Source organism: Lissotriton vulgaris, chromosome 2_1, assembly GCF_964263255.1.
Source record: "Lissotriton vulgaris chromosome 2_1, aLisVul1.2, whole genome shotgun sequence".
Lineage (NCBI taxonomy): Eukaryota > Metazoa > Chordata > Amphibia > Caudata > Salamandridae > Lissotriton > Lissotriton vulgaris.
In genome coordinates, this window is record NC_141687.1 from 678,501,220 (window position 1) to 678,514,308 (window position 13,089).

Sequence of the window (13,089 nt, forward strand, 5' to 3'; positions counted from 1 at the left end):
GCGGACTTTTGTAACTCTTTTAGAATGGCGCCGGCAAGCTGCAAGAGCCATTCTATAATAGTTACAAAAGTCAGCTTCAACAGGAAGCTCTAATAGATAAAGTAAAGCAGGTGCTGCTCAAATTCAGTTACACAATCATTAATCACCCCAAACTTGGTGTGTTTAATGATTGTGTAACTTAATTTGACCTTCAACTGGAGCACCTGCTTTACTTTATCTATTAGTGCTTCCTGTTGAAGCAATTTCTAGCTATTTTAGAATGGCGCTGGCAGCTTGCCGGCGCCATTCTAAGTGGGGCAGAAGGGCACAGAAACAAGTGGTACAGAGGGCAGAAGGGCATAAAAACGAGAGCGTGGCAGTGATTAAGCAGGCAAAAAACACCCCCGCGAAATTGCAAAGCGCCTCGCGAACACGCAAATTGCCTCGCGAACACACGCAAAAATAAAAAAATCCACAAATTCGCACTAATTTGCGAATTTTGCTGATTGCCAATTCGCAAATCCGCAAATTTGCGAATTGCCAATTCGCAAAATTCGCCCATGCTTAGGGCCCACGGTTGATTCATGTCAATTCTGGTATACTTGCCGTTTTAGGGTATGAAGGCTTATATTATCATTGGAATCCAGGAATTGGAAACTTCTAATTTTTTTGGCTGGCATGACAGCATAGATGTTTTCACTACCTATTGTTCCAAATTTTATTGAGTAATACAAAGTGGGATTTAGTTCTGCAAATAGGAGTATTTAAATCTCATTGGCTGTTTAGAGGTTCATTCCACCTCCAATGGAGTGCTTGCATTGTTGTTAATGGGGGCTATTTTACATCTCTAAAGTGCACTGAATCATGTGTTACTTTCTTTATTTCAAAGATTCATTTTATATAAAACTAAACTTTTTTGTAGATTTTTCTCTTCACAGCAACATACTTTTTGAATGCTTCAGTCAGGACTCAAACAAATAGGACCTACAGGCTTTGCTAATTTGTATCTGTGAGAAAGGGGGTTATTAGTTTGGGTTAATATTAGCCAACGATAAGTAATATTGTCACTATTCTTGTTAGGTCCCGTAAAGGTTTCAGTATTTTAAACCTGAGCTAAACCCCTGAGAGCTATGCATATAGTAGGGTGGCGTAACTTAGGAAAATGTGAAAAGCCTTTAGAAGTAACTGGTCATGCTAGATGTGGACAAAGATAAGGCCAACGACGATGGCGTGTGGGTTGGGTATGAGACGCAGGTAGGTCCCAGCCAAAGATTTCTTTGACTTAGAAGTTTTTCCTGTATAAAAGATGATCATATCTGATTGATTGATTAAAATTTATAACGCGCAAAAGACAATAACCCTCAGGTATCAAGGGGCCTAACAATACGATCAAAAATTGAAGCTCACATCCTTACATATAGGCTTGCCGAAAGAGGCGAGTTTTGAGGGCAGTGCGGAATTTCTGTAGGGAAGGTAGGGATCTAAGGTCTAAAGGAAGATCATTCCACCATTTGGGGCCCAAAGTGGAGAAGGCCCTGCCACCCCACTTAGTTCTTCGTATGCGGGGGGCTGTCAGAAGTGATTTCCCGGAGGAACGCAAGTTCCTTCCAGGAGTATAGTGAGAGATAATGGAACCAACTCCTGTGTCGCTGTTTTTTGCAATGGCTCTGTATGTCATGCATAAGACTTTGAACCGTATTCGGTGTTCTACCGGTAGCCAATGCAGCGTTTTCCTGGCCGCCGTGGCCGAGGAGCGTCTGGGAATATCCAGAACAAATCTGGCTGTGGCATTTTGAACTACCTGTAAGCGCTGCAGGAGGTTCCTGTTTAGCCCCGCATACAGCGCATTACAGTAGTCCAAGCGTGAACCAATGAGTGCGACAGCTATTTGCTTTCTGGACTGCAAGGAGAGGTATTTCCTGATCCTTCGCAGAGTGTGGATCAGGCCCCAGCAGGGGGAGATGGTTCTACTCACCTGACAACCCATGTCAAGGGCAGGGTCTATCATCACCCCGAGATTCTTAGCAGAAGTTGTGGGGGGAAGGACACATTCCCAGCGAGTCAGGCCACCAATTGGCTGACCAGATGTTTTCTTTCCCCCCCAAACACCATCACCTCAGTCTTCTCCCCATTCAGTTTAAGAGAGTTCTGAATCATCCAGTGACCAACCGCCTCCATACAAGATCTAAACTTGGAGGTGGTTTGCACATCTGAATGGGAGAGAGAGACGAGTATTTGGGTGTCATCTGCATAAGAGACTACCTCCATCCCGAAAGTTCTTATTAGTCTGGCTAGTGGGGTCACAAAGATGTTGAATAGGGTCGGGCTAAGCGCCGACCCTTGGGGAACCCTACATAGCACAGGTCGGGATGGAGATAGGAACTCCCCCAGCTTGACTCTTTGTTCCCTCCCCTCAAGGAAAGAGGTCAGTAGATCTAGGGCTGCGTCCTTCACCCCCACATCCCTCAGGCACGATGTAAGTACTGAGGGAGAGAGGGTATCAAAGGCCGCAGTTAGGTCTAGTAGGACCAGGAGGGTGGTCTGGCCCCCATCCACTGTCGTGCGGATCTTATCGAGCATGATGGTGAGGGCTGACTCGGTGCTGTGTTCCCTCCTGAATCCATGCTGGGAGGAGTCCAAGCAGCCCGAGCTCTCCACAAATACAGCGAGATGCTTGTTGAGATGTGCCTCAAGCATCTTCGCTGGAGCCGGAAGCAGCGAGATAGGACAGAAGTTTATTAGGACCTCCGGATCTAGAGAGGCCTTCTTTAACAGGGGTTTCACTACTGCCTTCTTCCACTCCAGAGGGAAGGTGCCGTCTCTGATGGCTAGATTCATTATTTCTAACAGCGGTGGTAGGAGGGTCTCCCTACACTGCTTGATGATTTTCAGTGGGCAGGTATCCAGGGGAGAGCCAGACTTGGTCTTGTTAGGCAAGATCTCCAGATCATGCAAGGCCAGCGGGGGAAAGGAGTCCAGGGTGCACAATGGGGAGGTGTCAGTAGTGGTCAGATTCATCTCAACCCGAACAGTGGGCTCACTGATACAAGCTCTTTGTTCCTCAAGAGCCAAGTGAATATCCTGTATTTTAGTGTGGAAAAAGGAGGCAATCTTATCACATAGGACTTGAGATGGAATAACAGGATCAGGGGCTTGCAGGTTGACTAAAGAGTCAACGATTTTAAAGAGCTCCTTCGGCGAGGAGAGCGAGGTTGTCAGGGCTACATAGTAGTCTTGTTTGGCCTGCACAATCTCAGCTTTATATTTCCTGACAAGGAGTTTATGGGCTTCCTGGTTCTTAAGGTCCCAGCTAGCGTGCCAGAGCCTCTCCTTCCTCCTCACTTCTTGCCTGAGGAGTCTAAGGGAATCGGAGAACCATGGGGCAGATGGTCTCTTTCTGGCTCGGTGGCGGGTCTGTACTGGGGCCAATTCATTCAGGGCCTCCGTGGTAACCTGTTCAGCTGGCCACACCAGCAAGGTGAATCTGACTGAAGATTCAATGTCAACGCCTCAGCTCGACGGATCACCTGGTCTCCTGCTGGCTCTTTAGAGAAAAAGTTGACAAAGAGTTTCAAAGTATCAGATTTTGCAGTTTGGTCAGAAGGGAGTACACTCTGACACTTACCTTGGTGCCTGAGAACATTAAGGACATCACTTATGGGGCAACACTTACTCCAGGGGAAGCCACCTACAGGGTCCAAAGCAGGTCAAGTGGACTGGTCAACTAAGCTCTTCAGGAAAATTGGCTTCTTGCAGCTTTTGTATCTGTCACGTCTAAGGCAGGATGACTAACCTGGACATCCAGAAGCAGCAGGAGCGATGAAGTTGCCTACTTCCGTCTTCCCCAGGAACAGTCCCCCCCACCGAGTCCCACACTTATACAACTCAGTCAGGGAGACCCCCCCAGGGAAGGGGAAAAAATGGAGAAAGTAAAATAAACAGGCTGGCAGCCAAAGACCATCTACAGCTGGCGAAGACGTGTGAAGGATCTGTCTGTGCTCGCTTGTATGTAGTCTGCAGGAATACACAAGAAAAGACACGTGTAAATACACATCCCCTCCCCAATGGACAAACAACAGAATGTGAGGAAAAGAGACCCTAGTGATACTCACTACTATAGACTGCCACAATCATCCAACAAGAATGTGATGAAAGAGAAATTAAAGAAAAGAAAAATAATAGATCTCCAACTGTATGTTGCTCCAATGAGAAAGCGGACCTCTAGTCTCAAGTTGGTCTCTTTGCAGTTAATACGCCATCTCACTAAAGTCTCAAGTTCAATTAGCCTGTCTGTGATCTCCGGGAATCACTTCACCAAAATTAGACGTTTTGTTTAGCTTCCGCTCTTCCCACAAAACAATTAGTGAATTCTCCGTTCATTTCCAACAGTCTACAAGTTTTCGCGGAAGCGGCCGCTTCCGTAACAATTCAAGTGAACGCTGGGTTCAATGTTCCTTAATAGCGTTAAGACGCTTTCTCGGCGCTCACATACCCTGGTTCCATAATACGCCGACTCGGCTTCTCTGCCACAGCTTCGATTCTTCAGCGCGGCTCAGCGCGGCTCCAGGTCAGAGGTGAAAACACGCCGTGCAGCGGGACAGCCTGCAACACGGCTTCACTCGATAATGATTTCTAAACAGTTCCGTAATCCCCAGGGTAGGTCAAGGATCTCAAGAGACGGCTGGAATTCCTCAGAGTTCAAGGTAGGCAGGCAACAAAAGTGACAAGCACCGGAAGAAGGAAAGGACAAAACAAATATAGAATATCCCTCAACACAAACAAAGGACCAATTTCCAGGCATTCTGGGAAATGTAGTTTGCGAATCGGGGCTTAAACGTGACAGTATCCCTGTAGTTTAACAGGAGGCCAGCCAACTGGCCCTTGGAGTCCACTTCTGGGTCATGGGTATAAGTAAGAGCAGTTTCAACTCTTAAGGTTCTGCTCACAGATCACATCAGCAGGTGCAGCCCTACTTCTGTCTTCTACAGGTCCAGCAGTGTTTTGAAGAAGGCACTGAAATGCCACATGTTTGCCCAGTGCCAGCCTATGGATGGGCTAAACTACTGACTACTCCTTAAAGAATAGAGCACATTTGTATTGGGGTGATCCTACTCACCTTTTAGCACTTCCTTTGTGTTTTACTACAACCTATCCCATAGTGCCCTTCTCTGCTTAAGGCCAAAATGCCAGAACCTCTCTTTTTCTGTTCAGAGATCCCTGTGCCCACCAGAGGTGTAGCTATGTTAATAGGCAAATCCTTCCATATGGTCACTTAAACCATTTCTTGGGTAGCTCCCCCTCTAACGGAGTTTGGAGACAGGTGCTGTATGTGGACAAAAATAATGCTGGCTTAGGTGTGAGCCACATCCTCCAATGACAGTAATGACATTTTTTTAATTTCAGGAGGGGGCTGGCCATAGACCCAGGCCATCCTTTTCTGGGAGAAAAACATATCCCCACAACCAAGCCTTTGGTTCCCTGAATGGGAGCAATACACATCTCACGACAGGAGAGTCATTAACTGTCAAATGAAACTGTACAGTGGCATGAAAGGCACATTTGGCTTAGGCAGAAAAAGACAACTTTCTAAAGGTGCTAATTTCAAAACAGTAATATAAAACCTGACTTGAAAAGTAGGTTGGATTTTAAATTACTATTATATTGAGTGTCAGGCTTCTTTGCTGGGGTTTACATCATATGTTCGGGTAAAGTTATCTGCAAGGCAGGAGGGTCTAAATATAGCCTCCATGCCTGGGTGAGGCAAGGGGATTGCACACACTAATCCTCACCCTGAGACAAGGCAAAGTATGGAATAAATATCCCCCACCCATGAGAAAGAGAGAGGGCTTAAAGACTTGAAATGCCACACCTCTCTTGGACAGTGTAGGATGGATCACACACACTGCCCCATTCCCGTAAGCAATGCAGGGTTAGGAAATAAAAAACACAAGACAGCAGGGTTAAAAGCAGCAAATGCCTTCCTCGCCCTTAGGCAGGAGAGAGTATGATAGGGATAATGAAAGTATTCCCCAACCTTGGCAAAAGTGAAGTTAGTACAGTCTTTAGAAGGGCAAGGGAATAATTTGAGGGTAAGCAAAGAGCCTCGCCCTTGCGCAAGTCAGGTAGAAAATGTAGATTGTTCTGCCCTTCTCCAAGACATGTGGAAAACAGCAAGGAGTTGATGGATACTAACCATGCCAGAGAACAATACAGGGGTCACAAATGTGTACCCTAATAGAGAATGCTGAGTACCACGGATCCCTTGGGAAATGCAGGGGTACAAAAATACCTCAGAGGCAACAAATGGAGGTAGAGTAACACATTGTCATACAGAGAATCCCACACACCCTTGGCATGGGCAGGGTAAAAAAAAAAATACATCTTTTGGGTAAGACTGAGAGCGAAACATTCTGACCAAAAAGTATACAAATTGCAATGTAAGTAGGTTTATGCCCACTATACATCCTCCCCACCACTGGTCAAGGCGAATCACCCTGGTATAAGCTTGATGGCCTAAAGCACCTAAGGAAAATAGATCCCCTTGATCTAACTAAACCTTATAGTACATTTATAAACTAGTCATACGATAACAACAACATGTTGAAAAGAAATATCTAATTTTATTTCATACACAAAAGTCAATTCAATACCAGATAAAAACACAAAATATGCACAATATAATATATTAAAACAATTCACTTACATAGTACAAGGGCAGTCCAATAAAATCAAGCTCATACACCATAGATTATGACCCGCATAATCATAAGATTGGACAGAAATATGTAAGTCATGCAGTTTGTACAATATAATTGGTACACTCAATATCCTATTTTCCCACTTAGTAATACACAATGCTTGAATCTGTGTTTATACTAGAGTGCTGGCATCCTGAGTTATAAAAGAAGGGTGCGTCGACGCGTTTCTATGGAATATCGTGATTGTATCATCTTTTTCAAGACTACTGTTTTTCCTGTCATATAAGCAGGGTCGTGTTTTATTTGTCGCCCTATAATAAACATATGTAATATTAGTATAAACATCAATCAATAGAGATTATACAACACATTATATTATTTTCAGCATGGAGACTGTAAAGTGGAAAACCGTATAATGGAAGGTTACATATTATAAACATCAGTCCCTTTATCCAGAAATTGTCAGTATCAATCTGGTTCAAAACGTTCACCCCCAGTTCAAATGAATCTAAGAGAGAAAAACATCACCTGATTATATACAATAGGGAGAGATGGTTCTATCATCAAACCCCCATATTGAACCCATAGCTAGTGGTTGTACTGTTGGCATATGTCATGGTTGTGCAACAGTCATCCTAAAATCCTATTCAAGATAGATTAGTCAATGAACAAAATCCTTACCCTTCCTAACGATAGGTACGATGTAAATGACCAGGCGCTCTCAGATCTGTATTCTTTTGATTCTAATTTCTTTGGCGCGAAATGGTCCAATGCACCAGGCGCTCAAAATCTGTATATTTAAACATATATAGTGATGCACATTAAGTTGGCATCCATATTCAGTGACTAAATCGGGCAGGACTACGCCTCTTATAAAACCAGGCAATACTACATAGGAACATACCTCAGTCTCTAAATGTAATACAAGGGTATGCTGATATTCCCAAATCTTTTTGGGTATATTTGTATACAAAGCTTCTATATCCAGGGTGATCAAGAACTGGGTCACCCTGTTGAAGCTCTGTCCTCCAAAAGTAGATATGGTATCGGAAGTATCTTTCAAGTAGGATCTTTGTTTCTGGGCGATGGGTTTAAGGAAAAAGTTGACATAACGGCTCAACAGTTCTAACATGGACCCTATACTACTAATAATGGGCTTCATGGGAGGATCTTCAACACTCTTATGAATTTTAGGGAGGCCATAGATAGCCGGAATGACTGGATATGTGTTCAGCAAAAATTTGAATTTGTGATCACAAATCCACCCTTCGTCCTTACCTAGTTTTAAAAGGTTACTCACTTCAGTTTTTAATTTGCTAACTTCGGTAAACTTTGATCGTTGGTAGTGTTCGCTAACATTTAGGAGTTGACGCATTTTGTTTTCATACTTCGGTGTATCAAATACGACCACTCCCCCGCCTTTATCGGCTGGCTTTATTGTTAGCTCATTGCAATTTTGCAGTGAGATCAAGGCTTGTCTTTGTTCTCTAGATACATTATTATTATTTTATATGTTTTTATTCATATTAGTGTGAAGGGTTTTAATCTCAACTTCTACCACATTCTCAAAGATTTCAACGTTTTTATCAAGTAGATTCAAATTAGGGAGGAAGGTAGACTTAGGTTTAAATCCTGTCACGTTAGGCTCTGATATGTACTCCCTATTCTCAAGGAATTTTGTAAGTCGTATTTTCCTAAAAACAAAATTCAATCACTTTCTAAATCAAAAAGGCTCTGTTTATTAGTTGGGGTGAAGCTAAAACCTTTTTTGAGTACTTCCTGTTCCTCTAAATTGAGTATTTTCTGTGAAAGATTTATAATGGGGAAATTCCCTATCTCCAATATTGTTTTCTCCTGGTTGCGAGGTAATCCTGCGCCTCATTTGGAGGTGGATGGCTCCGGGGTGTCTCTGGACGATTGGAACCCCTGAAATTTCCCTGGCCCCGGAACGGACGTCTCCCTTAAAAAGACTCTTGTTCAAAAGATTGTCCACCGCTTTCATGTTCTTCCTCACTGCTGGAGCCTGAGGTTTCAGAGAAGGTAATGCGCTTATTACCTCCCCTTGTGTACACAGGTTTCTGGAAGGAGGTTTCTCCCGTCTCTGTACGTTCTTACTATCAAAGTAGTCTTTCTGAGTATATGGATACACACTCTCCTCCGCATATCTTTCCACATCTTTCTTAAATGTCTTTAATTTCTTATAAGTTTAGTACTCTATAACCGTTTACATCTATCTCAATCTCCTCAAATGTATTCTTAGCATCGTCCAATGCTGGATTTTGTTTCAGCGCTGATTCCAGGCTCTCTATTTCATGTTTTTCAATCTCAATGAGTTCCTGGGCAGTCTCTATGATTAAAATAAGCCAGTCACGACTACAACGGTTCGCTATCAATGTCCACGTTTCAATAAATTTAGGGTGTTCCACAAATAAACCCAGCTTATTTCGTACCTGGAGACCCATAGGTATAATTCCAGCGTTTAAATAATCTATAAGAAATTCTGCGTGAAGTTCCGTACGTATTTGCTTCTTTTTAAATTCAGAATCTTCACTAATTGCTCATGGCTTGTGTTATTAAGATCCTTAGAACCTACAGAACGTGGATTTAAATTCATCAATTTGCTATATCGATCATCAGAAAACCCAAAGGTTTTTAATTTATCCATAACAAGGTATCTGACGTCACAATGATAACAGGAATATGTATCCTGCACCAATAAATGAGACAGAACGCCTCTCCAACCCAACAGTTGCATAATCAATATATCGAAAAGTGAGAGGTACCCCTTAAAAGGATCAAGGGAAATGAGGTTAGAATACATGAGGAAAATAGATCCCCTTGATCCAACTAAACCTTATAGTACATTTATATACTAGTCATACAATAACAACAACAACATGTTAAAAAGAAATATCCAATTTTATACACAAAAGTCAATTCAATACCAGATAAAAACACAAAATATGCACAATATAATATATTAAAACAATTCACTGACATAGTACAAGGGCAGTACAATAAAATCAAGCTCATACACCATAGATCATGACCCACATAATCATAAGATTGGACAGAAACATGTAAGACATGCAGTTTGTACAATACAATTGGTACACTCAATATCCTTTTTTCCCACTTAGTAAAACACAATGCTTGAATCTGTGATTATACTAGATTGCTGGCATCCTGAGTTGTACAAGAAGGGTGCATCGACTCGTTTCGATGGAATATCGCGATTATACTATCTTTTTCAAGACTACTGTTTTTTCTGTCATATAAGCAGGGTCATGTTTAATTTGTCGCCCTATAATAAACATATGTAATATTAGTATAAACATCAATCAATAGAGATTATACAAGACATTATTTTATTTTCAGCATGGAGACTGTAAAGTGGAAAACCATATCATGCTAGTTACATATTATAAACAACAGTCCCTTTATCCAGAAATTGTCAGTATCAATCTGGTTCAAAGCGTTCACCCCCAGTTCAAATGAATGTAAGAGAGAAAAACATCATCTGATTATATACAATAGGGATAGATAGTGCTATCATCAAACCCTCATATTGAACCCATTACTGGTGGTTGTACTGTTGGCATATGTCATGGTTGTGCAACAGTCATCCTAAATTCCTACACAAGATAGATTAGTCAATGAACAAAATCCTTACCCTTGCTAACGATTGGTACGATGTAAATGACCAGGCGCTCTCAGATCTGTATTCTTTTGATTCTAATTTCTTTGGCGCGAAATGGTCCAATGCACCAGGCGCTCAAAATCTGTATATTTAAACATATATATAGTGATGCACATTAAGTTGGCATCCATATTCAATGACTAATCGGGCATGACTACGCTTCTTATAAAACCAGGCAATACTATATAGGAACATACCTCAGTCTCTAAATATAATACAAGGGTATGCTGATATTCTCAAATCTTCTGATAGCCAACTATTCTCCTTTAGTATTGGGTTATAAGGAGTCAGGTCCCATCAGTTATCCATCTACATGGAAAACATAAAACCATGCAAAAATGAAGTATGCACTAGTGGCATGTATGCACTAATAGCTCAAGACATAATGATAGTCTTGTGCAGAGACCCTAATTGAAACAACATTATTTACCAAATATCACGATCTGATTATCTCTGGCCAACCGTCTCGAGTGCTTCAGTTAAAAATGTCACAGGTCCAAAAGGCTTCTGCACAAAAAGACAAGAGACCGTGACCATATTAGTCTAGTACAGCCGCCATAAAGTCTCAGTAAAACGCAGACCGCAAGGCTCCTGATATCTATCACAATCCATACCTGAGCTCTATTGGATTCGGCCTCTCATCTGGGGTTCCCGAGTTGAATCGCAACCATAGCGTCCAGCGCGGCGTTATTTAACCCCCTCCCGCGTGATCCGATTGGTTTGTGTCGCTCACACCTCTCCAATCGGAACACGTGGTAACGAGGCTATATGTAAATTCAAAGACGGCCTCACAACTCCATTTCCATTGGTTTACATCAAGAACACGGAAGAGTTCGGGAAAGCTTCCCTATCAGGTCCGCCGCTGTCAAAAAACTAACCTGAGCGTGCTCATAGTCTGATGCTTAATATTGAGGATGGTCGGGCAATGACTAATACTCAAGGCAAAGGGTACTGAAGGCTCACAGGTGCCAGGGCAGCTATCACTTGACTCATGAGCATTTAACCTTTACAATCATTATTGTGAATGAGGATACCTGACAACTGCCTAGGAATTTTGCAATAGGGACTCGAGTTTATTCAAAAAGACTCTCAACTTAAACAGTAGCAGAATCGTATATATAAAAAGAATGCAATTAAATTACCTGACAAACACTACAAATATAGGAAGTTAAATGTGACAGGCATCATAATGGCTACAGCAGAAACTTAAAAAACATGAAATTCCCAACTTTGAGTAATACCATTGGCTCTTTACCTCAATTCCCATCTCTGCCAAACATTATTGAACATATCTAACATTTTTGAACACATAAATACCACATTACAAAATCTACAATATCACAAATCTCTAATGAAACATAACATGACACATGGACATTAAATTTGAAATTGACAAAACTCACATGCTAAAGGTAAAGCCATAAATGATATCACATTACTATAAAAACAACCTGACCATTGATGACATTATTCCAGGCACACAAAGAAAGAGACGTCATACCATCATTTCAATCTATGCCATAAATCGGCAATTCACCAGTTGGGGGTAAGATTATTTAACTTCATTCCTCAGTGCAAAAAGAAAGAAAATAAATGGCTCTGAACTAATGTAGATGTTGAATTTTTTCAACAGAGCCAACCAATACGAACCAGAAGTAATATCAGAATATCAGTTTTTCTGAAATAGTTTACCGCCATTACAGGTATGTTTGTCACCATTTTATCATGAAAGGCAGAGAACAGGTCTTTTCACTGAGTTTTTGAATAGGTTTTGAAACAGAACTTTATTGTTCACAGACGAACACGAAAAGTATCCTCATGTTCCCATATTGAGAGAGACGCTTGATCACCAATAAAAACTCACGACCTGGGCAGGTATGTGCAAAATGTGCCATGCAAGTGGCTATGACGGCAATGTGGAGGGTTAGGTGCAACAAGTTATAGTGTGTTTATTTATGTTGTAGATGTGTCCAAAGTGTGGAAATTAAGATTTCCTGATGAGAGCCCATAGAGAACCTGTGAGGCTTGAAACTCGTCGGCAATGCTATTGAATTAGCAGAATGTGAAACAGGATCGAAAGGAAATATAATTGATTCAAGACAGAATTGAAATGCTTTATTCACCTAAAAGAAACATTGAATGACATATGAGACGCACTATTTTTTGATGTAATTTATGTTTGTATAAAGTGTGGTGTAAAAATATTGTATATGTCACAAAGAATGTTGGTTTTGTATATTTTTGAGAGTATTGTTTAAATGTTCTTATAGATGTACGGTATTTAGTGTTCTAGATGAAGGGTGAAGTCCTTCTAAAAAAAGAAAAGAATTGTTTAAAATTGAGTGAATAAATAACCCAATCAACAGAAGAACATAGTTTGATTGTGACTTAAGCTTTCTCTAAATGAGTAGGATATCAGGTTTCCCTCTGTAAACTAGCTATACAAGCATCATCATACAAATCGTTACATACTTATTCAGGCTACAGTTCACATCCCATTTACGGTTTCCAGAAATGATGGCGTGGACGAGAGTTCATACTGAGTGAATACGGTGGTGGAGGGAGTTATGTTTATGAAAGTACCATTGGAAGTGAATTTCATTTATTTTTAGATTTTGGTTGTGGACTGATCAACCTTAGTGTCTCTTTTTAAGTGTACCCTTAATGATTTGAGGGGAATGTTTCTACATATGTATATTTGGGGGAGCATTC